This window comes from Triturus cristatus, chromosome 9 (genome assembly GCF_964204655.1).
Source record: "Triturus cristatus chromosome 9, aTriCri1.1, whole genome shotgun sequence".
NCBI lineage: Eukaryota > Metazoa > Chordata > Amphibia > Caudata > Salamandridae > Triturus > Triturus cristatus.
The window spans coordinates 1109084322-1109110062 of NC_140592.1; positions in this window are offsets into that span (position 1 = coordinate 1109084322).

A 25741-nucleotide genomic window follows, 5' to 3' on the forward strand; every position below is an offset into this window, starting at 1 on the left:
GAGTTGGTCGAGACCTTGAGGGTGGACTTGTGGATGATGGCGATTCCCCCTCCTATTCGGTTGGTGCGGTCTCTGCGGGTGATCTTGTAGCCGTCCGAGATGTCTATGGCGATGTCTGGTGCCAAGGAATCGTTCATCCAGGTCTCTGTCAAGAAGGCGATGTCCGTGGAGGATGTGTCGAGCAGGTCCCAGAGTTCGACGGTGTGTTTGCGTGTGGAGCGGGTGTTCAGTAGTATGCATCTGAGGTGGTTGCGTCCTGTCCTGGTGGGCGGGTTGGTGGCTCGGAGACTGGTGAAGCTGCAGCTTCGGCAGGAGAAGGGTCCTTTGGTGCACTTCGGGGCGGCCAGGAAGCAGGTGTGCGCTCGTCTGGTGTTGAGTGCGTGGAGGGTGTTGGCGTCGTAGTGGAGAAGGGCGTTGTGGCGTTCGCATGGGCCAGGGGTTCTGGCGCTGGGCATGCTCCAGACGGGCTTGCCTTAGGCACGCCTTCGGCGCAGCGACCGCCATAAGAAGGGGAGGTGGGAGGGAGGAGGCAGATGGAAGGAGAGAGCGGACGAATGGGCGAGCGGGGACGCAGCGGCGGGAAAACAGGGGCAGGAACGGCGAAGGAAACAGAAGGCAAAAGGGCACAGGGCACAGAAATAAAACAAGGAACAAGGAGGAAAGAAACAAATAAACGAATAAGACAGAAGCAAAACAATTACAGCAAAACAAACCTACGGCCTACCACTGGCCACCAGGGATGAGGCGCACGTGGTAGCCTGCGGGTGGAGGTGGGCCTCGAACTCTCCTCAGCAGCGGCAGCTGGGGCTTAAGGGCAAGACACACAGGTGTTGCTGTGCGGCGTGGGTAGCGACCTGACTATGAAAGTGTCAAGGGTCGCTCTCCTCACCGCACAGCGGCTGCCATAAGAAGGGGAGGTAGGAGGGAGAAGGCAGCTGGGAGGAGGGAGCGGACGAATGGGCGAGCGGGGGGCGGCGCCGCAGGGGACGCAGAGGACGCAGTGGCGGGAAAACAGGGGCTATAAAGGGCTTACATGTAATTAAATATGCCAAACAGGTGTAGACCAATCTTACCATGTTTACAAGAGAGAGCACATGCATTGATCAGCAGTGGTAATGTGCCCAGAGTCATAAAACCAACAAAAACAGGTCAGAAAAAATACAAAAGGAAGGCAAAATGTTGTGGTATGACCCTGCAAAAGGGCGAATGCTGAACAATGCAAACATTCACTCCCAGTCACAAAGATCTGAGTTTAATCCATCATTCTTTTGCTCACCACGCCACCCCAGTCTGTACCCCGCCACATGCAAATCTTTCTTGACCCTGCTCCTCATAACAGCAGTCCAGCCCAAACTGACAAGCCAGGTGCTCCCTGGCCTGGAAACAAGCATCCTGGGACCAGTTTCGAGGCATCACCCCTCATCAGCCATGCTAGCTTGAATCCAGTGGTGCAGTGAGCATGGGACCCACGTCTAACAATACCCATCACACTTAGGGCATCCACTGCAACAACAGCAAGGGGATGGATAGAATGCCTGAATTCATCTCAGCCACTGGCAATTGCTCGGGCCTTATCCCAATACGTTGTTTTTTGCCCACCATGGCACCTCAGTTTGGACCCAGCCATATGAAATCACTCTTAACCTTACCCCAATGGGAACAGTCCAGCCCAAAATGCTAACATAATCGCTTAAATGAGACGGCACCCTTCTGGACCTTGGGGCAGAATGAGTGGGATCAACTTGACCTCCAGCCCTCTTCAAGGGAAGATCATCAGGAGGACTTATCCCCACATCTCTAGGCAAATTGTTACCCAGGTACCTCAACAGCCTGGACATGCTCAACGTGCTACCAGTATGGACTGTCACCACATTTCTCCTGATAGAGGTGATGATAAAGAGACCCATGTACTCAGTTACTTCCTTCCTCTTCCATCTTGGTTTCATTATCAGAATGTGATCTCCCACTTTCCATTTCTTGCCTTTTATTGAGTTTTTCTCATGATACCTATGTTATGTTATGTTATGTTATGTTATATAGAATTTCTATAGCGCACGGCTACTCCGACAGAGTGTCCCGGCGCTTTTCACTTGCAGCTCAGCGAGAATAACATAACAACATGGAAACAAAACGGAAAAAGTCAGAAGAAAAAAACCTAAAGATTAAAAAGCCAGGTCTTAAGGCTCTTCCTAAACAGAAGCAAATTAGACGTGCTCCGTAGAACCAGAGGCAGCGAGTTCCAAAGCTGGGGGGCTTTCAAACTAAAAGAACGCCCCCCAGTACGGGCTTTCCTTACACGTGGCACCAAGGCCAGGTATAGAGCTTCTGATCGTAGAGAGCGGGCTGGGCGATAAAAAGTCAACCTCCGCTGCAAGTACTTTGCCCCTGTGCCAAACAGAGCTTTATGCATCAGGGTCAAGGTTTTAAACATGATCCGTTTCCGGATAGGCAACCAATGCAGCGCCTGCACCAGCCCCGAGGCTCCCGCTCGCCTATGGAGTCCAAAAATAGCGCGAGCCGCAGCGTTCTGCACCACCTGCAGGCGCTGGACCAAGTAGTCCGGGAGCCCCAGAAAGAGGACATTGGCGTAGTCCAGTCTAGAGCCTATTAGAGCCTGTGCTCCTCAGAGAGCAATGGTAGAAATTTGCGGAGCATCTTCAAAATGCCAAAACAGGTGCCGACCAAACCAAGGATATGTGATCTTAACGTAAGCTTGTTGTCCAGCTTAACTCCCAGGTTTTTGGCGACCAAAGAAGACTGAGCAGGGGGACACATATCCATAGGCCACCAGACCTGCCATTCAGGGTCGGTGGTGCATCCGAAGAACAGGATCTCTGACTTGCTGGAGTTGGCCTTAAGGCTGTTCAGCTGGAACCAGTCAAAGACCATCCCCAGACAGCCCCGAATACACTCTCCATCGAATGCCTGATCTTTCCCGCATGTGAAGAGCAGTTGAGTGTCATCTGCGTAGGATACAATCTGGGCCCCAAAAGCCTCCACCAATGCCGCCAGAGGGGCCATAAAGATATTAAAAAGAGTCGGGCTCAACACAGATCCCTGTGGAACTCCGACTCCCAATGGCGGAATCTCTGCGGTGCTTTGGGAAACCCAGACTGTTTGGCGGCGGCCCTCGAGAAAAGATGTAAACCATTTGAACACCGTCCCCCTAAGACCGATGTCATAAAGCCTGGCGAGAAGCGCCTCATGGGGGACGGTGTCAAAGGCCGCCGGCAGGTCTAGCATGACAAGCATGGCCTTGCCTCCTACATCCAGCGTCTCCCGGATGACCTCCGAGACCTCCAGCAGTGCCGTCTCAGTACTTAAATTGGGACGGAACCGGGATTGTGATGGATGCAGGAGATGGTTGGTTTCTAAGAAACCAGACAAGATGCCATGGACATGCTTCTCCGTGATCTTAGCTAGGGCCGGGAGAAGGGAGATTGGCCTGTAGTTGGCCAACACCTCGGCGTCTAGTCCAGGCTTCTTCAGAGGGGGATCACCATCGCCCTCTTCCATGCGCATGGGACCCTTCCCTCCCTCAAGGAGGCATTAAGGAGAGGATTAACCAATGGGTTCACCACCGATGCCACCCTGGCCAAAAATTTGGCCGGGCAGGGGTCCAATGGCGAACCAGATTTAAGATTGGTTAGCAGCATCAGGGAAGCTTCGTTGGAGATAGCGGGGAACTCCTCCAGCACAACAGCTGGCATGGACGATGAAACAGATCCCACCCCAATGCTGCACCCCCCCTCACCAGACCTCTCCGGAAAAGAGGCCTGGATGGCCTTGATCTTCTCAGTGAAGAAGCTAGCAAGATCACAGACCCATGTGTCAGATGACGCTGGAAGGGGCGCGTTGGATCTCAGGGTCGTGAACTCCCTCACCACAGTGAAGATCTCCTTACAGGAGTTCATAGACGTCTCTATCCTCCTGGCCAAGTATTCCTTCTTCGCACACAAGATGTCACGATGGTACACTTTCACTGCCGCCCTATAGGCTAGTTTAGCCTCCTCGTCATATTGGAAGCGCCAGGCCCTCTCCGCAACCTTACACTGGCAGCGGAATAGGCGAAGCGCCTCTGTAAACCACGGCGCGGATAGTCGTTTGGCCGTGGACCGAGGGGCAACTGCAGGGGCGAGATCGTTCAGCCTTTCTGCCAGCCAGGTCTGCAGGGCCTCGGTATCCCGCTCCAGATCGCCCGTGAGGGAGCACGGATGGTCCACCAGCGCCTGCGCCAGCATCTCAGGCGTCACTTTGTGCAGTGCCCTTGAGACTGAACTAGGTTGTATAGGGGTGTCGCTATGTGGGAACACTGCCTCCGGTATAGAGAACTTAATCAACCTGTGATCAGTCCATAGCACTGGCACAGTATCGATGTCGACAAGAGGAGTCGAAGAAAACACTTGGTCCAAAGTGTGACCCCTCTCATGGGTGGAGCCCGTGACAAAGGGTGCGAGACCCAGCGGAGACGTAATGTCCATCAATCTGATTGCGTCTGAGTCGTCCTCCACATCCAGATGGAAATTAAAGTCACCCGCCAACAAGCAGTGCTGTGTGGACAGGGCCAGTTCGGAAAAGGCCATCTGCAGGTCCTCGAAAAAGGAACCCACAGGACCTGGAGGCCTGTATACCAGTAGCCCTTTCAGTGCTTGGTGCGGGGACAATCTAAGCGAGAAAGCAAGAGCCTCAGAACCACAGAGAGGATTCAGGGGGAGAAGAGAGCAGGAGACACTCTTCTTCACCACCACCGCTACTCCCCCTCCCCTACCCTTGACCCTATCCTGCCGGAAGATGTTATAGGCCGGAGGGATGGCCGCGAAGATGTCCGGGTTAGACGTCTCACCCAACCAAGTTTCGATCAGTAGGAGGCATAAAGGGCTTTCCCTGACCAACAGATCATAGATGTCCAAGGCATGGCTGCCTAATGATCTGGTGTTAAGCAAAAGGCAAGAATGGATAGCACAAGCCTCATCTGGTCGGCGGGCGGCCACCGGAGCCCAAGTAGGCGACCAGCCACAACCCGGGCACCATCATTTCCCCTTGTAGCGTCCCGGGAATGTTGTCCGACAGGAGCGAGAGGAAGTCCGCATAGCATGAAGAATGGATGAAGAGTAACAAATCATCCTAGCGGGGCGCCAGGTCTGGCCAGAGTCTCCCGCCGCTCCGTCGCCTCCGAGTCGCTGACGGACGCAGACGGGCAGGACTCTGGCGAGACTCAGGCGTAGTGAAGGCGCTTCACCGCTGCGCGTGACCGCTGCGCTGCGGAAGTGATGTTATATAGGAGTGACAGGCGGAGCACTAGAGCGCTCACCTGGATGTTGCAGGAGCGTCCCAACCCGCTCCAAGATGGCGGCCAAAGTGCGCGCGGGAGCCCCGTGAGCCCGGGCCCGCCAAAACAGCGGTGCGTGTTTTGATGATTTTACAGTGCAGATAAGGGCCAGGGAAGGGAAACCCCGCGATAAAAGCAAGGAATAACGAAAATGAGAATGAACCAAAATAAACAACAAGGAAGCTTAAAATCAATAAGAGCAGCCAACAGATGAGCGTGTGCGCGCTGCAAGCGCTAGATGCCCAGTGACGGTCTCCTTTCCAGCTTATACCTCTGCTGGTAGGACCTGATTCTGGCACCCACCTCCTCTCTGTCCAGGATAAAAGCACACTTGACAGGCAACCACTGAGGGGTTTAACTTGGAAGTGGCTGCTCAACACCTCACAGACTCAAAAGGTGACTTGTGCGTGATACAATTGGGAGCAGTTCGATACACCCACCACATGTCCATAAGCACTCCTCTAAGTGGTACTCTGGACTTCAAAGCTCTCTGAACACTGGCCTTCACCATACTGTTCATGCGTTCCGCAATACCATTAAGCTGCGGTGCATAAAGGTGTAGAAATGAAGTCATGCCACCGTGTGATATTTTGATGAGTTTATTCAGTAAGATGAAAAGGCCCTCGATGTACCCAGCACTGCTCCCAGTACAACTGCTCTCCGCTGCTCTCCGCTTACATTCTAGAATTCCCCCATGTGCAGTTGCTAGGAAATCAACATACTTGAAAGACAACACTTCATCAAAGTATGGTTATAACATATCTCCCTTCTAACAATAATAAAAAAAACTTAACTATGCACATACCCCCTGCAAGAATAAAAACATTAACTTGAAATGTAATTAGCACTAAATACTAATCACAAATATAATCATTAAGAAATCTAGGTTTGACAATCGTATGAGAAGATTGACGAGTACTAACAGGATTGAGAATACATTTTCGTGATAAATCCATATCAGAAGTGGAATCACCATCTTTTCCGCGAATGGATTTAGAAGATGTACATCTTAGCCATTCATTTTGTTCAGTGGAATTACATATGGAGATCTTTCTAGTATTCCACCAATTACCATCCGCCAATTTTACACAATTGCCTTTGACATGTACAATCTCCTTGGGACATGACCATTTAGAAGTGCCTTTTTTAGATCTGTCACCTATATAGACTCTAACCCACATTCCTGTCCTAAAAAATCGAGGAACCTTGTGAATCTGAGAATTGTGTCTATGACCATAAGAATCCTGATGTTTCTTAACACGCACTCTAATATCATCATGATTTACCACACTCTTGCGTGCTCTCTTCTTCCACGCCGGTACAGCTACTGTGCAAGGTATTCTACCTTTGAGAATGCTGAAAGGAGTTTCTTTGGTGACAGAATGAGGAGTAGTCCTATAACTTCATAACATGTTTCTCACCTGTTGTTTATAATTTAAACCACTTTTGCTAGCAAGTTGTATACTTTCTACCAGCACTCTACTAGACCGTTTCCCCTAGGATGATACAACGGAGTTCTGGTATGTTTAATTCCCCATGTATTTAGAAAATGTTTAAATTCAGCTGAAATGAATTGCGAACCATTGTCTGAGACAATTTCAGCTGGACAACCTTCCCTTCTGAAAATATCTTCGCAAAATGCAATTACAATACTGGATTTTACTTCTTTTACAAATGTTACTTCAGGCCACTTTGAAAAATAATCTATCATGACAATAGCGAATCTGTCACTGGTACCAAGAGTTTCAAATGGACCACATATATCAATGGCTAGTTTTTCCCAGGGTGATTCAGGTAAAGGTATAGGATCAATTGTGGACTCTTGGGTGGTATGTGATTTGTCACTCAAGGCACAAGCCACGCAATCACATACAAATCTTTCTATTTGAGTATCCATACCTGGCCACCAGAAATCTTCCATGATGCGTCTTTTCAAAGCAGACATGCCACAATGACCCTCATGCATGAGACTTAACAGTCTACCTCTTAGACTTTGTGGAACTACTAGACGACAACCTCTTCTCACCAAATTTTTTACAATGGTAAATTCAGACCATATAAGTGTGAAAGGCTCTAAGGATTCCGGATGCAACTTCCACCCTTGAATGTCTGTAAGAGCTTCCATGAGGTTCTTAATAGTGATATCATCTTTGGCAGCAGATATCCATTCCTCTTCAGATATAGCACTACACATGTCATTAATGTCAGCTATCATCCATTCATCGTCATCATTCACACTAATATTATCAATCGGCAATCTAGACAGACAATCGGCATTTACATTTTTTACACCAGGGACATATTTAACATCAAAAGAGTATTCTTGAAGTCGATAAAACCATTTGGCAATTCTGGGAGTTGCTTTAGCTGATCCTTTTGTAGAGAAAAGACTCACCAATGGTTTATGGTCAGTTCTTAACGTAAATCTAATGTCCCAAACATATATGCGAAAATGTTGGACACCCCACCAGCAAGCAAGAGCTTCTTTTTCGACTGTGGAAAAAGTATGTTCTGCACCCTTTAAAGTACGAGAAGCAAATGCTAGTACTCTTTCTTTTCCCTCGAGTATTTGGATGAGGACAGCACCCAGACCATGATTGCTAGCATCTGTGGATATGATAGTCATGTCATTAGGATTAAATGGTTTTAAACAAACTGCTTTTGCAATGGCTTTTTTTATGCTCTCAAATGTTGTTTGGCACTCATTAGACCAGTTAAATTTTATTCCCTTCTTCATAAGATTTCTTAGGATTTGAATTTTGTCAGAAAAATGGCTAACAAATTTAGAGTAGTACTCAACAAGACCCAAAAAAGATCTTAACTGGTCTTTTCTGTTGGAGAAGGAGCTTTTTCTATGGCACCAATTAAACTAATTTTAGGCTTAATCCCTTCTTTTGTTATGGTGTGCCCTAAATATTCCACTTCAGGCATACAAAATTTGCATTTCTCCAAACCTATCGTAAGCCCCGCATTATCCAGTTTGCACAAAACTGATTCTAGTATGACATCATGTTGAGCACTATCACTGCCCCAAACCAATGCATCGTCCTGAAATACTAATGTGTTCTTAAGCCCCGCTAAAATCGTTTGCATTACTCTTTGAAAGACTGCGGATGCTGAAGCAAGACCGAATGGCATCCGTATAAACTGGAATGCACCTTCAGGAGTGATGAAAGAAGTGAGATTTCTGCTTCCTTCATCTAAAAGAATTTGGTGGTATGCTCTTGATAAGTCTAATGTGGTGAAATGCGTGCCACCCTCAATGCTGGCTAACATCTCATTTATTTTAGGAAGCGGATGACGATCAATCCATATGCACTCGTTTAAGTCCCTCAAATCAATGCACATTCTGATCTTGCCATTGGGTTTCTTGGCCAAAACTACCGGACTTAACCATTCCGATGCCTCTATCGGCTCGATTATGCCATCCTTACATAGTCTTTGTAATTCGTCCTTCAATTTCTGTCTCAAGATCATTGGCACGTTCCTTACTTTGTGTACTTTGGGTACAGCACTGTCCATTAAGATGATAGGGTGTTTACATTTTTTAAGACATCCTAAAGATTCTTTAAAGAGATCTGGAAACTTGGTAACCCATTTGTTGTTGGAAGGAATTATGTTCAATACTTGATCGGGATGATTGGGATTTAAGATGATGTCTAAAGCTCGATGTTCTTTCCATCCCAAAAGAGATTTTCCTTTTTCTACAATGTATAATTTGGCTAATGTTTTCTTGTTTTTGAAACTAATCTCAGTTGAGAAATAGCCAATGACAGGTAGTTTATTGCCACAGTAACCCTCTGGTGTGACATCGGTGGGTATCAAATCTTTTGGATGGAAGCCTATTTTTTCCCAAATTGATTTATCAATTATAGAAAAAGGAGAACATGAATCCGCCCACATATGTACATCTGACTCATTAATTTTCACTAGATACTTGGGAGGACGATAAGAGTCTTTGGATCCTTCACAATTGCAGACTTGTGAAGAATCAATCATTAGTAATTCTATATCGTCATTTTCACTTTCACTTGAGACTTCATCTTCTTTTACGAAGTTAATAGCTTTCTTGTTCATTTGAAAATTAGGCCCTTTGCATAGTCTAGAATAGTGCCCAATTTTCTTGCATCTATAACATCTGCTCCTGATGGCTGGGCAATGAGTGGCATCAGCAGTATGTTTAGGACTACCACATCTAAAACAGTATCTTGACTTAGATCTGGTTTGATCTAACTTTCTCTCGTCGACCTTTGGCTGGATTTGTTTATTGTAATGTTTGTTTGGATTATTGATACTGTGGATGGCTTCATCTTGCACATTTGTACTCGTAGAACTTTCATTTAATTCTTTTACGTATTTAGATGTATTCTCCATTCTTTTTGCTGTAGAAATTGACTTCTCTAATGAAGGATTCTTCATACCAAGCAATTTTTCCTGAATCTTGAGATTATACAATCTATTGATCATTTGATCCCTAATGAGTTCATCTCTCAGGTCTTTGAAATTGCAATTCACTGCAAGTTTACGTAAGTTGGATACATATTGTTCAATGGATTCAGTTTGCTTTTGAGCTTGGGAAAAAAATTTGTGTGGTTCTACTACTATGCTTATTTTTCTTCCAAAATTTTCTTCCAGGGCTTTCAGCGCTATTTTGTAGACATCGATGTCGTTATTATCACCACTGTCACCTGTTTGGTCAGCTGTTGCATTAATTTCATCCATTTCGGGTAATGTCTTTAACACGTTTCTTCCTTCTTGACCTAAAGAGTGTTTTAAAATGGCCAATTTCCTTTTGGAAACATACACATCCCCACCAATAGCCTCTAAATAAGTTTCGAAAGCTTCTTTGCATTCTTCCCATGGAATGTCTGGTTGACCAGGATTTTGTAAAAATGGTGAAGGAGCAGTTATTGTTGATTGGGAAGACATGCTGGAACTGAAGAAATTACGAAAATTTTCTCTCAGGTGAAATTAATCTTAAGATCCACTGGGGGGCGAATATGTATTGCTATTGTAAATGATAGGATTCTTCAGTTGCAGAAATGAATGAGAAGAAAGAAAAAAAATTATTGTGAATGAAATATTGTCAGATGCAGTATACGGATGTGATAGGTGTTCAAAAGTATTTACTTTAGTGTTAAAAACGCACAAAAATGTTTCTTCAACTTGCTAGAAGATATCTTTAACGTTGGAAACGTGGTACTATCCTTCGATTTGCATCCCAATTCAAAATGGATACACGCACGCTGTGCGTGACGTGTAGCAGTGCAATCTATCCCGTGAGCCTCAGTATTTGTCAGAATCATTCATCAACAGAGAACAGGCTCGAGCAGCTAACGCGCGCTACCTCCACCAAGCGCGAGTCTCCTAATTAACGGTGAGTACAGCTAAACTACTTATTTTGAAATGAAATCACACACCTTGTAATGCAGCTGATCGGCAAAAGTTCGGAAGGTGATCTTGAATTCAAGGGCCTCATGTTTCCGTCTTGTTTAACGAGGTTGATATAATACGTTGATAAAGATTACTTCATCTTGATGAGTGTCCCACGGCGCATCCAATAGGATCCCAAAATCGTCGCCACTGTAGAAATGAAGCGATGCCACCGTGTGATATTTTGATGAGTTTATTCAGTAAGAGGAAAAGGCCCTCGATGTACCCAGCACTGCTCCCAGTACAACTGCTCTCCGCTTACATTCTAGAATCCCCCCATGTGCAGTTGCTAGGAAATCAACATACTTGAAAGACAACACTTCATCAAAGTATGGTTATAACAAAAGGGCTGTCTTCTGATGTGTTATCCCAAAGCCATTCAAAAACTCTTGCATTTTATGTGAGGTGAATTGCACCCCATTAACCGTCACCAGATACTTTGGTACCCCTTCACCTGCACATTGATCTCTAAGGAACTCAATGACCATCCTAGTACACACAGTGCCCACAAACCTGGTAGTTACCCATTTGGATGTGTAATCCACCAGCAGTAACACAAATCTCTCCATTTGTGGTAACTACTCAAATGGGCCCATTATATCAAGGCCCAGCTTGAGGCTCTTCTGGCACAGCAGCTGGAGACAAAGGGGCAGTATTAGTCAAGTGAGTTTTATCATTGGAAGCACACAAACAACACTCTTTCACCACCTCCTCCGCTTGGTGATACACCCCCGGCCACCAGAACCTCTCCCTGATCCTGGCCTTAGTGAGTCTTCTGCCAAGGAGGCCTTCATAGTCTAAGTTGATCACCTTGGGCCTCAAGCTTCTGGGTGGGACATTCCTTTCACCCCTCACAAGCTCATCTTGAAACAATGTGAGTTCATTTCTTACTGACCAGAATGGTCTCAGTTCAGGGTCTACCCTTTATAATCAGTCCACCCATTAACTACATAGGTTTTAATAATAGGCAATAGTACGTCAAACTCACCACTTTTCAGCGACTCCTCCCTTGCAATCATGAGTTCCCTCACCCAATTCATACAATATACATCCTCAATGACCCCATCATTTTTGCCAGACACTGGCAGCCATTGCCTTATTAGTGGCCCCAGGAAGATACTGAACCTGGAAGTTAACTTCTTCTAGACCTTCACTCCACCGCTTGAGTCTAGGGGTCAATTTCACGCTGTTCTTACAGGAGAACACCCAAACCAAAGGCTGGTGGTCAGTTTTCAGCAAGAAGGGAATGGCCCACAGATAAAACTTAAAATGTTGGACAATCCAGACTATAACCAGAGCCTCTCTTTCAATACAGGAGTAGCTTCTTCCTAAACACTCTTGAAGGCAAGCACCACCACTGTTTCCACACCACCCTCAACTTGAGAAAGTACCGCACCCAATCCCTGAAGACTAGCAATGGTAGTCAATATAGTCTTTCTCCTGGTGTCAAAATGACCCATGGTGGGCATTGTACTGATACCCAGTTTCACTGCCTTGATTCCTGCCTCACATTCCTCTGACCAATGAAAATGAACGCCTTTCTTCAGTAGAGTTCTGATTGGCTCCACCACACTCGCAAACCCCTTGATGAACTTAGAGTCGAACTCAGCGAGTCCCAAAAATGATCTAACCTGTTCTTTGTCAGTAGGGGTGGGAACATTCACTGTCCACTAACTCCAGTTTAGGTTGGATGCCCTCCCCTGAGATAACATGGCCCAGGTACGTGATTGAAGTTACACCAATTCTACGCTTCTGCTTCTACATTGTGACGCCCTTGTCCGCCAAACTCCTCAATACGCTTCGTAAAACTCCATTCCATCATGCTCACACGCATCCTTACCAAACATGAGAATGTCATCCTGGAAGCATAGGATGTTGGATATTCCTTCCTGGACAATTCTCATTATTCTTTGAAAACAAGCTGAGGCCAGGCCAAACGACATTCTAATAAACCGATATGCCCCAACGTGCTTTGAGTCTTGATGAAACTGTACCTGGTGGTAAGCTGAGGAAAGATCTAAAACAGAAAAAAACAATTTGCTCCCTTCAATATACCGAGTGATGTGGAGATGTTGAGGAGTAGCTGGCAGTCCACCCAAATCCATTTATTAAGATCTCTCAAGGCCACACAAACACATTCTAATGAGCTTCCCTCCACCTTTGGGTGCTAAAACTACTGGCGCCAACCACTCTGATTACTCGATTTCTGCAATGTCCTTTAAGTTTAGCAATCTATCCAATTCCTCCTTCAAGGGGTCAAGCATCATGTGCGGGACTTGGCACGCTTTATGCACACATAGTGCAATGCTATGTTCAAAGCCCTTGAGCGGACCCAACTCACCGCTAAATACCTCAAAATGTTCCTTATAAAAACTCTCACCCTGCTCACACTCAACAAACTTACCAGATCCCGAGCATTGGGATTCAAAGTATTTCCCATATCCCTTTGGTGTTTCCCCTTTTGGCCACATATATCTTCCCAATGGTCTCTCTGCCTTTGAACTACAATTTCTTCACCATATACCCCAATACTTCAATATGTGAGCCACCATAACTGACAGGGTTAGTGTCTGGAGGGAGCAATTTTTCATTGGGAAACATGCCATACCACACCCTGTCTCCAATCATGGTGAATGGAGAACTGGAGACTGCCAATATGACAAAAGTCAACTTCACACTGAGGCATAATTACCACACCAGCACCCTCTTCATTTGCCCTGTCTCTCACATTCAAGACCACTGTCCGCAGCCCATCTGTCACACTATCCACACTATCAACTGCACGCAACTTCACTCCTGACCTACAGACCCTCGCCTTTTGCCCCTTAAGGCCACACTTGCGACAAGTTATATTCTTAGCAAAACAGTTTGAGCTATTAGAAATCTATAGCACCTGGACTTGTTACTGTCAAACGTAGTCCTAAATTTCATTCCTGGGTTGACCTTAAAAATGCTCTCATCTACCTCTTGTTGCACAACCCTGTCTGCATTTTCATGTATACTGCTCTGCGCAGAGTAAGTGTCAGGTGCCAAAGCATGATTTCTCATTTCCTTCACCTATCCAGATGCATTCTCAACACCCTCTCCAATAGCAATTGGCTCCTTAAGTGAACGATTTCTGGCCAGCAATTTCTCTTGTACCCTGCAGCTGTTGATACGGCTCACCAATTTATCCCTTACAAGGGAATCAGTCACATCCCCAAATTCACAGGTGCGCACCAACATTTTCAATGAAGCAATATAATTTCCCACTCTTTCATTGGACTTCTGTGTCTCTTCAATACCATGTTGATACTTGGCCCAAAGTACTGCTCCAACATTGCCAAGGACATTTCAAATGCATCCAGCACCATCAACAATAGGCACCTCATCAATACTCTCACAAATATTGAGCCCCTCAACACTCAGATTGTGTAAAAAATTGGGTTGCTTCCTAAGAGCAGAAATCTTCTCCTCCCCCCACCCAATGACTACTAATTAGGAGTCAAAGAGTTTCCTCCAACGCTTCCAAAGGAGGACAGGTTTCCCTTTCTAATTCTCAGATAGGAAAGCGGGGGGCTGTGACATGTTGCTGACTGACATGTCAAAGAAAAATTGGTATACGATTGTTTTCTGTACCAGTAGCAATCCACAGTGCCTCAATGCATACATACGCTCCGACAAGTGATAACAGGCCAGCCAGTTTCAAAGAGCATTACGAAATAGACGCACTATGGCTGCCGATCCGATTCATGACAGAGCAACAAAGGACTGAGCTCTGTATATTGTTGTACACATTATTGTGTTGTGGTACTTCACAATGTAGAAAGCCCCAATTAAAAATGGTGTCTCACATTGACGCAATGACATCACAGTAGTTACGTCCGCATCTTGTGAGGTCACGCTGTGGAAGATGCCCATTACACCAGCTGGAATCCACTCACCGCTCATGGCCACATGAAGGAATTGGTTGCACAAGTTCCACAGCTTACTTCGCAGCACGCATACAACACGAGCAGCGTTCCTACGCTCGAGCCAACGATAAGCCAAGATCCCAAAATGGTGAGCCTTCACCAAAAATTGGTTACCTTCGTGTGAGATAACCACCACAGTAGCACTTTAGTATCAAGTTGGCTGCATGCATTTCCAATGACATTCAACTAGGTTCCCAGAAATTCGCCAACATGCATGGGTTCTCAGGTGTCCACAGGGGAATTGGTGGTGTAGCTGGACTGTGTTATTTCACAAACCTAGTTTATTGTAATATGCAAGCACCACCAACAGTGCAGCCTGCCAGTGCAGCTCCCAGTATCCAACTGACATTCAGTAGAACATCCCTACCATGGAGACAGCGAACATTCCTGGCATGAGTTGCTGATATACATTTAAATGAGCTGTGCACACCTATAACAGTAGCCCAGTGTTAGTCAATGGGAGAGATAGGCCTTACAATGGGAAAAAAGCATTGGCATAGCCAATAGGTCTTGCTTTTGGGACCTTATAAGTATTTAGTTATGCAGCACAATATCATAGGTGCAACAACATCAACTGTTGCATGGCTAAACACTTATAAGCTCCCAAATGCTTGTTTTTCCAAAATCTCCCACTCTGTGAACTGGAGAGGGGGAGAGGGGTCTGAGTGAGCAGGGTCATTTTGAACTGGGGGGGGGGGTTGGGGGTAGTATGCAAGCTGAAGTGGATTCTTGAGGGGAGAGGTCTTGTGAGTTGAGGTTTCTGCATGCCTGGCGCTACGTAGGGCATTCTTACCTGAAGAGGCACCCAGCTGAGGTTTCTGAGCGCTAGATTGAGAGGTTTTGTGAATTCTTCAAGCAGGAGCCCGACAAAAAAAAACGGGGAGAAATAGAAAGAAAAGTGAGAATGAAAAATAATGTGGGAGTGAAAGGAAGAGGCGAAAAAGAAAAAAGCGACCAGAAAGAGAAAACCGGAAACCATATAAAGTGAGTGAGGTGTGTGGGCGAACACACATTAAATATATTTTCCACAAAATTCGGGGTTATATGTGATTGCACCATTTATTTCACAAAATATACGTTTGTGCGAACTTCAAACTTTACTATTGCTTGATGTGCTTATGTAGAAGGTATTACAAAAGGAAGGAACAGAGGGCTAATTCGGGCAGGTCCAGCATACGTAGCCCAGTCACAAGTCTAGAAATATAGAGGTATGCTGTTCCTCAAAAAGTGATCAAGGAGGGTAGAAAATGGTATTGGAATGTATGAGTCTGCAGAGTCAGGAGGAAAATCCTCCTTTAGGAAAAAGACCCTCACACATCCAGCAGATTAGCTGTCATATTTCGTCAGCAAATGGCCTAGATGTCATGTATCATCATCAGGTCTGCTCCGAATTGGGGCGGCGCTGCAATCCCCGATCGGCGACCTTTGTGGCGCCTTTTAGTGGAGATCTTTTTTCCTTTAAAATGCCGGTTGGTGTGGTGCAGGTGAGGGCCCTAAAGTGAAGTGTGTGTTGGAAAAGGTGTACTAAAAATAAGTAGTGGTGATCCTAAGTAACTCAGTTTAATAAGGAAGGTCCTACTCTTAATTAAAAATAACAAAATGCGTAATCCTACAGTAAAGGTGTCTGTTTTACGCTATAGTGATTTATGGTCAACATGTTTCTAGCAAAGGTTAATTTAACCGCAATTCGTCAGGACCGGAAAGTTCACACACTTATTGGTAGTGGTAGCAACTGAAAAGGCACTTACCACCAGTACAGCACCCTAATAAGTGGTTACTTATGTGGATACGGTTAAGCACGCCTGAAAAAGAGTTATCAAATGACAAACATACAAAACAAAATCATATTATTAATTCAATCTTAGTAACGACTCCTAATCTGTTACAGGCATTTGGTGTCATGCAGTACTCTTGATGTAGTGGAATTCGATTGTGTATCATCCATATGTCAACCAAAATTATCAGTGGTTAAAAGGAATATAATCCCACAATAAAGAAAAAATATATATATATAATGCAGCTGAAACCACACGTGTCTTAATATTGGAGGAACACCGTGACTTATGAAAACTGGAAAATAGTTATTTCAGTCAGCTCGACTCACTCTTCAACTCACCCTAAAGTGCAATGTTTCAGGCTCCAACGAGCGGCGCTGGATTTTGACACTGAATAGTGCAGTATCCTGTAATGGAGGTTTAGGGGAGGAAAATGCGCAATCATAAGTCTCGTGAAAATAGACGCACTGGTAAAGAGCCAATACGTATTGTAATGTAACGGCTGCTAAAACAAATAGCAAAAATAGTAAATATAGGTCTTGATCCTGTTGGTGCAAGAATATATTAATGTGGTCAACAACGGGCTTGCTTACGAGAGTGATGGATGACTTACATCAGTCCTCCATGTGGGACGCCTCGAATCCTTCCCTGTGTCCGCGCCGTCTCGGGAGACACAAACAGGATAAGGCGGGTTGAATAAAACGGGACAAGGAGCCAATCAGTAGCGGGAGTCAATTATCTCTTGGGATGGAGGAGTAGTGCGCGGAGTACGCTTCCGGTATTCCGTGGGAGAGTCATCCACTTAGTGACGTCTAGATGTAGGAAGACGTTTCACGTCAATAGTGTTGACATGTGTAAAAAAGAGCTAGCGCATGAACTAACTTATCGGGGTGGGGGAATCTGCGCGAGCCCCTTTACCGGCACTTTACAATATGACGTGGCAGGTGGAACTAGTATTACAAAGGGAAGGTTAATAAAACCAAAGAGTCTTCTTAGGTGGAGGAGTAGTGCGCGGAGTACACTTCCGGTATTCCGTGGAAGAGTCATCCACGTAGTGACGTCTTGGTGTAAGAAGACGTTTCACGTCAATTAGTGTTGACATGTGAAAAAAAGGGGGAGAGCTAGCGCGTGAGCTAACTTATCAGGACGAGGGAATCTGCGCGAGCCCCTCTTCATTAGTTGAAATGACGTGGCAGGTGGAAATCATATTAAAAAAGGGGGGGGGGGAAAGGTTAATAAAACCTAGGAGGTGCTCATACCCTCGTGAAAACACACCATATAAAAATATATATATAGCTGTGTCACGGTTGATGCAGGGTTATTGTATTTGGAATAATACCAATAACAGAACGTTAACTTCCCGTAATCGTGAGCAGAGCCCTACCCACGATCATTCAAATGGAAGCACATTCCTGTTCATGTCACTAGATCGTTGTATAACCATATTGGTCAGGAGTTTAAGAGGCTACTCCAGGGAATATCTTCATTCAATCCATCCCTGTGGGAAGATAATCTCATTACCCACCTCTGTTCCAGTGTAAACAGTTTGGCTTTGCTAATGTTTTTAAAGGATTGAAGAATGATCCAGTGTAAAGAGTCAGGAGAGTGGTGTTTATCGAAGAAATGTGATGTCATTTTGGTATTCACTTTATTGCATCGGAAACTACTCCGATGTTCAATAATTCTTGTTTTTACTGGTCTCGTCGTCATCCCTATGTAAGAGAGGTTACAAGGGCAAGATATAAGATAAATACAGTTAGGGGTGTTGCAGTTGGTGTGTGTTCTGCATTCCCAAGTGAGCCCATTGGAAAATTTGATGTTTTTCGTAGCTTTAGTTAGTGGGCAGACTACACAAGAGCCACACGGGTAGTGGCCCGTTACAGGGGGTAGGTTCCACAAGGTGGGCTGTATAGTACCCTTAGATTGTTTGGGTCTTGTGTGTATTAATCCCTCCTTCAAGTTGGTGGTACCTTTGAAGGCAAATCGCGGGGTCGTTATTGAGAGCCCCCCGGCCTGGAGGATACCCCAATGTTTTTTAGGTCTCGGCTTGGCAGCGCGCATGCGCTGTCTCTCCGAGACTTCAAGTAATCAGTATCAGGGGTGAAACTCCTGGGTACTTTCTCTTGCCACTTGCCATTTGTTAACTGTGGAATTGTTCTTCTTAACAGGCTTATGGTTGGCTGTGCATTCGATAAGTCACTTCCGTTTTATCCGGAAGCAGCACCGCCTAACCACAGTTTTCGTCCGATTTCATGTTTTAATTGTGTCCGAGGGGAACTTTTTTATAGGATTTTTGCAGCCCAGCATGCTCACTTGTATACATAATTAGCATGGAGCTCATCACGAGCGCCGCGCTGACAATTCCGGATCAGATTTCCCTGGTAATTTAGAATTCTTCCCCGCACTTTACCCAGGAGGTTCCAGTACTTCGGGCAGCTGACATTTCCAGGTTGAAAGCATGATGGCTCCATTTCGTTTTAACTCCAAATGTGGCTGGTAACACATTTACTGTCCGGTGAATGGAAAGGGGCTTATCCACGAATAGTGCAAATGTGAATTTATACTTGATCAGAAAGGACACAAGGACCTTACAGGCACATAAGTGGATGAATCAGACTTTTCTCAGTCCAATATCGGCATATGCAGTTGAATTAATGCTCGTTTTCGACATTTGCATTAATTTCAAGGTCACAGTGGAATCCCAACAAGGACAATTTAGACTTTAATTCTAGTAGTGCTAGGAAAGGAAATTGAGTGACATTACATTGGACAATGGTAGCCTATATTATTAACCCCCCCCCTATAAAGTAGAACGTATAAATAAAGAAACGTTATCATTATTTATTTTGCTCTCAGTAAACAGTCCAGTATTTTCTTTAGCTTGAGACAGCAACCTGTACACTTTGTAAAAACGACGCTGTGTTAGGAATTTCGCCCAAAAAGGACACACTTGTCTCATGTGAACAGCGCTCAAGAATACCCGATTACTACGAATCTTCATGTATAACCTAGAAAACCCCGGCCAGTAAATAATTTTGTTAATTGTCTATCAGACACCAACACTTGATGGCAGGGACTGACGCTGGCGCATATTCCAAGGCATCGGAAATTTGTTTACATCATAGCCAGCTAGGGTGACGACATTTCCCTTGACCGCATGAGTACATCTACCTAAAAAGAAATGCATATCACTAACAGGCTCTGTATACCAACACTATTTTTTGTCAAGGCTTTTTCTTTTCATTCTTCTTTTCAAATTTGTTTTTAGTTATCCTTATGTGTTTAAACTATGTCTTCAGGTGACATGAATTCAAAGGCAACGTTTCATTGCAAATAAGAATCCTATTTTCAAATGATGTGTGCTAAAACTAAAAAGGTTTTTTATTTTTTCTAAGTACACATACCTGAGAGAGCACCAGAATTGTTCTTTGTAATATTATATGCAATGGTTAATATGTTATGTTTAAATTTTTATTACAACCACATGGCTTCCAAGTTTAGGCTGCGGCATGTTTTCGTTTTTCATTTTTTGGGTGTATACTTGCAACATAAATTTAAATTCAAACCACCATCACTCCTGCCAGCCAAGGCCATACCTATTGACTTTAGCAATTTAGCAATGCTTGTTTAAATTGGAACCAATCTACTTGGCCCCCTGGCTGTGTCCTTTTCTTAGTGCATATTCTCAAAGGGCCAAAGTCCCGAACTGATTGAGGGGTTCAGTGTCCATTCTCACTTCTGAAAAGAGGAACTGGTCCTGCCGTCCATTTCTAGTTTAATAGCTGTGTTGGACCAGGAGGTAAAAATGTATCAACATGTTCTTTGGACTTAAAAACAAGCATTTACAATGCAATGGTCTCGGCATTGTTAAAGTTAGAGCTATTGGCATTGCTCATGACATTATTTTTGTTTTTGTTTTTAAAACATCTCTCTCTCACAAAAATAAGTCTTATTTTTGTGAGAGTGAGAGAGATGTTTTAAAAACAAAAACAAAAATAATGTCAACAGCAATGCCAATAGCTCTAACTTTAACAATGCCGAGACCATTGCATTGTAAATGCTTGTTTATAATTCTCTTCAATTGGGGCGAGTTAGGAGTGTACGTAGACACACAAGTGAGGCAATTGTCAGTTCTGTGCTCGCTTGGTTCCAGTAACCCTTCCCTGTTATTATTGCGAGCACGTTTATATGATTTCCTGACATCTAGACTCTGGTACCCCCTTTGAAGAAGGTTCGTAGTGAGGACCCTAGATTCCTTTATGAAATCAGACAAAGAACTACAGTTCCTCCTAATCCGGAGTAACTGTCCAAAAGGAAGATTTTGCTTAAGGGCCAGGGGGTGGTAGCTTTGGAAATGTAACAGACTATTCCTATCGGTGGATTTGCGATGGAGTGTGGTGCTCATTGTATGATCGTTTAGTATGATCAAGAGGTCCAAAAAGGGGAGTTGTTGGTCAGAGATAGTATTAGTGAACCTTAAGTAGGGGTTCAGGGTATTTATCCACTGACAAAACTCGTCACAGTGGGCCCGATCGCCCTTCCAAAGTATCAGAATATCGTCGATGAATCTCTTCCACAGTAGGATATTAGCTCTGTAAGGATTCGCCTCATTCTGGATGGCTCTTTCTTCAAAGGCTGCCATGTAGATACAGGCCACACTCGGGGCGAAGGTACTACCCATCGAGGTGCCCTGTATTTGATGATATAACTGGCCCTCGAATTTAAAAAAATTCTCTGTCAAAGCTAGAGAAGTTCACTCGAGGATGAATGGACGTGGGGTGGCCGATACCCAGTCTAGTCCACTGAGTACATCTTCTATAACATCTAGGGTTGCCCTTTGTGGAATATTAGTATAGAGGGCCTCAACATCCAGGGTGATGAGAAAATCAACTTCTCCCTGGTGCTGAGTACCCTCTAAAAGCCTGAGGACATCCGTGGTGTCTCTTAGAAATGAGGGAGTCCTCTGGACCACCGGTTTCAAGAAGTGATCAACGAACTTCGAGAGGGGTTCAAGTAGGGATCCAATCCCAGAGACAATTGGTCTCCCCGGGACCGGAGTGGTGCCCTTGTGTATTTTGGGAAGACAGTAAAAGTATGGGGTTCTCGGTTCACTGGTGACTAAAAATGCTACCTCTTTAGTCGTGATCCAACCCTGGGTCTCTGCATGATAAACCATGGTAGTTATCAGTGTACTCAATTGAGTGGTGGGGTCTTCTTTTAAAGGAGCATAGTACTTTCTATCACTGAGTTGGCGCTCGCATTCAATGCGGTAATCAGTAGTGGACATAATTACCGTTGCGCCCCCCTTGTCTGCTTGCTTTATAGTAATGAGAGGGTCATCGTTAAGTGACCGTAATGCTACTTCTTCCTCATTGGTGATGTTGTGGAAGACCGTGACAGGTCTAATATTTTGCCAATCCTTAAGAACTGCTTGCTCGAAGGTCAAAACCTCGGTGGGGACCATCCCACTTTGTGGTGTGAACGTGGACGGTTTATGGAGGCCAGAATCTTCGCAAGGTGCCCCTGGATCGTCATAAAAATAGGCCTTAAGACGTATTTTACGAAAAAAGGCCTGTATTTCGCACATTTCTTTGAAAGAGTCAATGCTAGGAGTAGGGACAAAGCCCAAGCCTTTTTGGAGTACTCGTTTCTCTGTTTCAATTAGTGTGCGGTGAGAGAGATTAACAATCAGTGTCTCTTGTTCTTGGTTTGGCTCCTGGTCTCCATTGATGTGGACGGGTGGTCCTGCCAGTGTACTCTCTTGTCCTCTCCTCTTCTCCGCCCTCTTCCTCTGCCCCAGCCTCTGCCTAAAAAAGGTGGGCCTGGTTGGTAAAAAGGAGGAGGTGGTGGGGGACCTGATTGAAAATTGGGAAAATGCCAGAAAGGTGGGGTCGGTTGATATTGTCCCTGAAAGGGAACCAGTGGATAGGTAGGGTAGTTATGTTGCCCTTGTCTGGTCCGAGTATTCGAGTAACCACTGTTGTTGGAGTCGCTACTCGTATTAGAGTTGCGTCTGGAGCTGGTAGATTCTTCATCTGAGGAGTAGCTGTTACTCACAGATGTATAGTCAGCCTTAAGGTATGGGTAAACCCTCTCCTTATCAAATTTCTTAATATCTTTTTGAAACTTCGATATCTTTTGTTTCATCAAAAATTCTTTGTTCTCCGCTATCTCGTTGTTAATTTCAGATAATTTGGTTTTGAATACTGCGGTGGTAAGGGAAACTTTGACAGCGCCCTCAGCATTCTGAATCCTGATCAAGATTGCATCCGCTAATCTCTTGGCCGTATTTATAATGAGTATAAGCCAGTCCCTGGTGCATTTCCATGACACCAGGGACCATTCCTTTTTGAAGATCATATCTTCCAGGAAACGGCGGGGATATTTTTTAACAATTAATCCATTAGGGGCGATGTTAGCCCTCAGATACTCCGTCATCATAGCTCCGTGTAATGTAATTTTAAGCCATTCCCGTTTCAGGGTGGTGAGGGTTATCAGATCATCTGATTGAGCTCCAGAAGTGGAGCTAATGTCAGGCCCCAGTAAAGAAGGTGTTCGTAAGATTTCTGCCGCAGTATCGTCACTAAAACTCAACCCATGACAATCGTCCATGGTAGAGGCTCGGGAAAACACAAAAGAGGACAGGCTAAAGATCAATCCTCTTGTGATCCAATAGTCCAGGGCTTCACAATTGTGAGTGTCCTTGGTATCCTATTTAGTTCCTACGAGGATAACCCCGTGCTAGACATATTACAAAAGGAAGGAACAGAGGGCTAATTCGTGCAGGTCCAGCATATGTAGAAGGCTCACCATGGTGCCTAACTGGTACTAATAGAGTAAGTAACTATCTATTGACTGAGCCAAGCACACATCGTTATGACGACGGCGGCGCCGAGGACCCACGTTCGCAGTCCACACAGACTCATTGGAATGTGTGTGTGCATGCTTGGATGCGTGTGAATGTGTGTTGGAGGTGCTCAGTCGGTATAAAGTTTTCAAAGCCTAAAGCTAGACATTTGACACCACCCTAGGGTCGCGCTACCAAAGGCGGGAAAACTCTCTTTACCACCAACGAACAATTGTCTCACCCGGTCAAGAAGGTGCCTCTGGGTCTTAGTGCGTTAATCTGAAATATTAGCTGTTTCGGGCACACTGTATCAATCTGCAAGATTCTGAAACCATGCAGAGGGACACAGATACGCAAAGCAGGGATATTTGGAGAGAGGTGCAGCAGAACTGAAGTGACTGAGCAGCGGGGTTCAGTGTCCCAGAAATGATAATCTGCATTTTTGCGTTAAGAGGAAGTCTCCGGAGTAGTAGTCTGTCCCTACACATGGTTACGCGTTTTGTAAACGACTGTGCAGAGCTTAGTCCCATTATTGGCAACACACCCCACCCACACCACAACAGAATATGCATGCATAAATAAATACACAACACAATTTTTGTTTGGGAAAAATATTGCTGCAGGTTTATTCCATACAAAAGTATGCAATATGGTGGGTTATCTTACGGGCGATCCAAGGGCAGGCAGCTGTACTAACCTATGCTGCCCTGCCCGCCTGATGAGCCAAGCACTGTGGAGAATCCAATCAGCGCTACCCTTTTGGGGGTGATCCCCTTACTGGATCATGTGACACATTGGTCCCTTATTTCTCACGCCCCTTTCAGAGCGGAGTGTAGCAAGGCAAGCCCCCGGTTGTTCAGGCCCCCTACCGCCCGAAGGACTAACGGGCGCCGACGTAATTATTCCAGGCCTCTCTGTTGAGGTTCCTGGGATTTGGCTCTGTCACGCCAATTGTGCTCTTGCAGAGGTACCGTTCTGTACCCATATGCTTCCAGATCGCCCTGTAACTCCGCCTGCAACGACAAAAGAAAACATTACAACGTTCTATATACTTCGCCTGACAACTCCACGCTGGGTAAGCGGTAGGGTGGGAGACGGCGTGTCCGGTGCAAAGAGGATGCCAAGGTGGCCGGGGAGGCCTAAATACCTCCCCACCTCCTCAGAGCACCGGAAGTGACGCGCCTCTCGCGTCAGGTAAGGGGACTCCTCCTCAAGTCCCCCATTATTCGTGGGGGTGGGGAAGTGCCCAAATGCGACTAAAGGGGCCGCCCGTTGAGGGTGGCTCCCTGCGGGGGCCACCGGCAGCCGCATAGTCCCATTATTGGCAACACACCCCACCCATACCACAACAGAATATGCATGCATAAATAAATACACAACACAACTTTTGTTTGGGAAAAATATTGCTGCAGGTTTATTCCATACAAAATTATGCAATATGGGGGGTTATCTTACGGGCGATCCAAGGGCAGGCAGCTGTACTAACCTATGCTGCCCTGCCCGCCTGAAGAGCCAAGCACTGTGGAGAATCCAATCAGCGCTACCCTTTTGGGGGTGATCCCCTTACTGGATCATGTGACACATTGGTCCCTTATTACTCACGCCCCTTTCAGGGCGGAGCGTAGCAAGGCAAGCCCCCGGTTGTTCAGGCCCCCAACCGCTCGAAGGACTAATGGGGCGCTGACGTAATTATTCCAGGCCTCTCTGCTGAGGTTCCTGGGATTGGGTCTGGCACCCCAATTGTGCTCTTGCAGAGGTACCGTTCTGTACCCATATGCTTCCAGATCGCCCTGTAACTTCGCCACAGCTCTGGAGGCGGCCACCGTCGCCTAAAGAGGACCCCCACCAAAACAGTTCCTTCCTCGCTGCAAGCTGTAATTTCCCGGGCCTCATTCATGTCCACTCGGAACAGATCCAGGCCACCTGTGGCAAGTGCACACTAACTTTGTCAAAATGGCTTTGATGTTCGCCCGGCATAGCCCCTGCCTGATGAAGCCAAAGCCCCTTGCTCTGCGAACTTGCGCATGGAGCGGGTTACTCTTCTCTGGGAATGTACCAAAACCTCGCATGACCTGCAAGGATGTGATGGCCTCCCAGGAGGGAGCTCTAATCTTAAACATAGCTATCTTCCTTCAAGCTGAAGTGGCTCCCATCTCCTGCAACCTGTAGTTGCAGTTCTTCTAGCCTTTCGAGCACCCTAACACCTGCTTCCCCAATTCATGGAACAGCAGCACACTTGTTTACAGGACCGCTTCCACAACCAGCCTATATACTTGGCATTTTGTGCATCACTGAAGCGACCCGTAACCTGACCTGGGGGCAGAGTGCACCTACTTTGTTGAGGTTGACCAGACATGTGCACGGCCTTCTCTATCAATAAACCTTGATGAACAAAACTGTTTTT